Below are 5602 nucleotides of genomic sequence, written 5' to 3'. Positions count from 1 at the left end.
CATTGTTGGTGGAGCTGTGAACTGATCCAGCCTTTCTGGAGAGCAATCTGGAACTATGCCCAAAGGGCTATAAATACTTTCATACCCTTTGATCCAGCAATACCACTCCTAGGGTTATATCCCAAAGAGATCATAGAAATGAGAGAAAGACCCATATGTACAAAAATGTTTATAGCAGCTCTTTTTGTTGTGGCAAAGAATTGGAAATTAAGGGGGTGTCCATCAATTGGGGAATGGCTGAACAAGTTGTGGTATATGCATGTTATGGAATATTATTGCGCTATAAGAAATGGGGAGCAGGCGGTCTTCATATTTACCTGGAGAGGCTTAAAAGAACTGATGCTGAGTGAGAAGAGTAGAACCAGGAGGAATTTGTACACAATTACAGACACAACGTATGTGTGATGACCAACTTTGATAGACTGGACTCTTCTCAACAATGCAGGGATATAAGTCAATCCCAAAAGACGCATGATGGAGAGAAAAATGTGCATCCAGAGAAAGAACTAAATTTATATCCAGGTGGAAGCAAAATACCTGATCTTTTTCGTTCTCTTATTTGATTTTATGTCCTCTATACCATTTATCATCCCAGAGGGTACAATCCATCCTTATAACCTGACCATTGTATAATGTGAAAGTATCTACAGATCCTATACTTGATTATAAGACACCATGGGGGGGGAAGGGAGGGAGGGGAACAAAATGTGAAATTCAAGGAATTGTGGAATTGAATCCTGTAAACTAAAAGGAAACAAACAAATTAATAAATTAAAGAATTAATAAAAAAAATAGAGTCAATTAATAAATCCCCAGTATGAGCATTTGTTTTTTTGTTTGTTAAGTGTCTGAGGCCAGACTTGACCCCAGGTCCTCCTGATTTCAGGGCTGGTGCTCTATTCACTGCACCACTTAGCCGCCCCTGATTTATTGTTTTGATGATTGTCTAGACTTTAGAAAGCTTTGGAGAAACTCTTAAGAATTAAGATTAAATTTCAATGTTGCATGTATCTTTTTCCCCCATGCGAGCCAGCATAACTGGATACATTTACCTTCAGTATTCAAGGACATCCCATAATTAGTTCAAAGAAAGACATAAGAAAGGACAACAAATTATTTTCCCCATAAACCTGGGGTACCCTCTCCCAAGTAATGGCTATGTAACTATACTTGGAGTCACAGAAATCCAAGTTCAAATCCTACCTAAGATACTTATAAACTGTGTGTTCAAGAACAAGCCACTTAATCACTCAGTACCTTAGTTTCCTCATTTGTAAAATTAGGGTTTTATACTGATGCCCTCAAAATAAATCCTTCCAAGGGAATACAACTGTAGACGTATACCCAGAGAGAATATGCATGGCATGGCATAGTTTTTGAAAGAGAACTTAGATCTCTAAAGCCGTAGGGACTCTAATGTTTTCTAATGATATCATTATACTGTTCCCATTGGGCCTACTCCTGGTCTTGAAGTATACATACTTGACAGTGTTCAGGTAGACATGACTCTTATAGATGATGTCCAACAGAATGACTCTAGCTTCTGGCTTAGCTAGAATCTTTAGATATCTCTTCCTCAAGAGAAGAGTACATTCTGAATATACTTTATTTTTTTCTTAGCATGAAGCCCATTGCTTTTGTCTTGAGCTAGCAAAAAAGACATCCCTCAGGTTTTCCTCTCTTATTCCCCTCTGAGTCCTGAAGAAACCTCTTGTTTTTCACAGCATATTTTAGTCCCTTCTTCAAGTATTATAGAGTCCTCTGAGTTGCCTGAATCCTCTGACTTAACTTTTTTCTTTGGAGCCTCTTTTTTTAGTGCAGAAGCTTAGATCCTTCTATCATAGCATTTGAGAAACATTCCATATGCTAGGTTCCCACATTTATTGATCATACTGTTTAGCACATAGTAGGCATTAACAAAAGTTTGACTAAAAATTTCAGAATTACCTTCAAGTATTTGAAGGCCTGTCTTGCAGAAAACTGTTTAGACTTGCTTTATATATTACCACTTGGGAGAACTGGGAATAATAGCCAAGAGTAAATTTGGATAGACATTACAAAGAGGGAAATTTAGGCTAGATATAAGGGAAATGTCGTAATTAGAGCTTTTCCAAGTAGAATAGCTTGCCTTGGGATGTAACAGGCTCTGCATCCTTTGAGGTAATAAAACTAAATCTGGATTTCCATTTGCCAGATGTTCTATAAAGGAGAGTTTTATTTTTCTTTAGCAAATGTTATAGTAGATGGCTCTGAGGTCCTTTCTAACTTTGAAATTATATGAATCCTATTTTACACCCTACCCTTTATCCTCTATAATCAATCAATCAACCACTTTCTCCCCACATAGAATCCTAGATTTAAAGCTAGAAGAAATCAGGACTCTTCTAATACAGCCACCTTCTTTTGCGAATGAGGAAAGTGAAGTGCAGAAAAGTGATTTGCCGTTGGCATAGAGTAAGTAAGCAAAGTCAGATTTGAACTTGAGACTTCTTAATTCTAACTCATGGCTCTTTCCAATATGACAGACTGCCTTGCTTCTCCTTTGAAATGTCTCTTTTTTTCAGGGTGCCTAGGTGTAGAGCCCACTCCTGGAATCAGGAGAACCTGAGTTCAGATTGGGCCTCAGCTACTTAACACAAAAAAAACTAGCCATGTGACCTTGGTCAAGTTACTTAACCCCAATTGCCCTCCAAAAAGCAAAAAAAAAAAAGTCTCCTTTTTCTTATCTGTTTTCTTCATTTGCACTTGTACTTTAGTCTAAAAGTAATCTAGGTCCTGTGCACAAGGAAGGAAGCATGAGGTAACAGAAAGAGGTTTGAGTTTGGAATCCAAGGACAGTTTTATAGCATAATTCTTTCTACTTACTATGTGTTCATGACACATCTCTGAATTTCAAGCTCTTATTCTATGCCATTAGGATTTTGGACTGTGTGACTTCAAAGTTCACTTGCAGTTTTACAAACTTCTACTTTGGCTTATGCAAAATTCTGGTCTCCATCTTGTTAACTAATGCCAAACTATGCAAGCGGTATTATTTTTTTTTTAATCAACATACAGACTATAATCAATCTGTCAAGCACTTTTCCCCCCATAGAATCCTAGATTTACAGCTAGAAGAAATCAGAAGTCTTCTAATCCAACCACCTTCTTTTTTGCAAATGAGGAAAGTGAAATGCTGAAAAGTGATTTGCAATTGGCATCAGGTAAGTAAGTAGAGCCTTCCTTCCAGCCCGTTGTGATTGATTATTTGTGAGGCATGGTCCTTCCCCTCACGATTTTTACATTTCTAATGAGATAAAAAAAATACCATATATGAAATAGAATATAATTAAATATGCATAGTATGGCTTTAATAATTACTTGAAATGCACGTTAACCTAAAATCTTAATCTTAAACTCACACAATTATAATAGCTGAAAGCCACAATAATTTTTTTTGTTTGTGTGTATTATATAGAGGTTAGTTCTGTGACCATAAACTCTTTTGTGTTGGGGACTAAGAACAATAGGCTGATCACCCATAGTACAACATAGATCACCTTAGTAGAGAACTGGTTCCAATTTAATGGAATTTTAGGGGATTGAATGAAAAGTAGAAAACCTTGTGTCCTCATCTATTTTGGGTATGTTACAAAATAATAGAGTATCACTGATGATAATCCCAAAAATTCAATCCCTGTGACTATATTTGGAAAAGTGAAGTACATTCTTCTTTGAAATATTTACATTTGTCAGCTCTTCTTAAATTGTTGGTCATGATCCCATAGGGGGTCGTAAAATATTTAGCAACAGTTTTTGAAATGAAAATTAACTAAAAATCAAATGTATAAGGAATCTGAGGTATTCCTGGCAGTGCTTGTCAGTGCTGCATCATGCAACTTCACTGTAGTCTTAGTTCCCAATACAAAGAATGTACACTTTGCCCTGGGCATGCCCTCAGGCCACGCAATACCAACTCAGGCTCCTGGAGCAAGAAAAGGGGTCATGAGTGAAAAAGTATAAGAAGCCCTGATTTAGATCACATTAATCTAAGTAAAAGAATTGGATCACATGATGTCTCATAAAAAATGAATTCCATATCAACCATGGCATGTAAAATTAGTCACATAATTTAAAAATCAGGATGTTTTAACTTGAGACATGTGAATTTACTGTATGTTTTAATATATATATATATATTATAAATGCATTTCAATGTGATTGGTTTTCTTTGAAATCCTGTGTTGTTTATTTTATGTATTTTAAAACTTTATTCTGGGGAGTTCATAGAGCTCAACAGATCACTAAAAGTTAAGGGGGGAAAATTAAGAATCCCTAATTTAGAGCTCAAAGGGACCTCTTATAATCTCTATAATCTTATCATCTCTAACTCCCTGGAAGTTTTAGGTCAAGTGTCACTGTGGGTTCAGTTGAATATTTCTGCATTAGACTAGGTGTTAATACTTCTTAACCCCCATTTCTTCAATTACTTTATATGTATTTTTATATTATACATATATATATACACACACATACACACACATATATATACATCTTATATTTATATAATTTGTTCTCATGATATATGTATATAATATATAATATTTTGGTTATATGTAATTACATGTCTGCACGTTTCCCCTTAGAAGTATGTAAACCCTTTCAAAGAAAGGGATTTTTAAATTGTTTTGTACATATTCAACCATAGTATGGTTTCTGGTACATGTTTGGAACTTAAATGTTGGCTGAATTTCATTGTCTGCATCTGGACCACCCCAGGCTATTTACCACTCCTAAATCCCATCCAGATATTCTCAAATTTTTTTTGGTATATAAGTATAGTCCCATCATCAAATTTGCAGACTCACTCGGAACTCTGCCTGCTCTTATTGGTAATACAATAGCAGATTTACTAGGAATTATGCCTGCCACACTGGTATTATAATAAACCTCATTATTTGACTGACAGAAGGTTTGAGTGTTTACATTCTTTCAAGACATACTTTCCCTGTATCCTTATATTTCAGGTTTCCCAGTGCCCCAAACCACATACATGTAATGCTAGCTAGCATTACAAAGTGCTTTAATAACTTAAAATGTTCTTTCCATACATTATCTCCCTCATTAGATCATCAGACAAAATTTATAAATTTGGTCTTTATTATTATGCCCATTTACAGATGAGGAAAATTATGTTTAAAGATATTAATTGATTTTCCCAGAGTCTCATAACTAGTAAATATCTGAGCTGGATGAAAACTTAGATTCCCCTGACTCCAAATCCAGCACTTTACTGTGCCATGTCATATGTGGTGATGCTTCTCTTTCAAAAATGGAAAATTTTGATGAGCTATACTGGATTCAACAGGTGGATCTAAAGGACACTTTGTTTTATACATTTGTAGACATAGTAGTTAAAAAAAAAAACTCCATTGTGATGTAAATTCTGGAAACTTGGGAAACCAAAGGGTAGTTCAAAAGAAGGTAGGCATTGGAAATTTAAATCACTACCAACAAGGACATTTCTCTGTCTATTTATCTGTCTGTCTGTCTGTCTGTCTGTCTGTCTATCTATCTATCTATCTATCTATCTATCTATCTATCTATCTATCTATCTATCTAT

Source organism: Petaurus breviceps, unplaced genomic scaffold (assembly GCF_028583685.1).
Source record: "Petaurus breviceps papuanus isolate PSGF00001 unplaced genomic scaffold, PetGlider_PUasm1.0 77, whole genome shotgun sequence".
Classification (NCBI taxonomy): Eukaryota; Metazoa; Chordata; class Mammalia; order Diprotodontia; family Petauridae; genus Petaurus; species Petaurus breviceps.
This window is presented reverse-complemented; position numbering follows the sequence as displayed.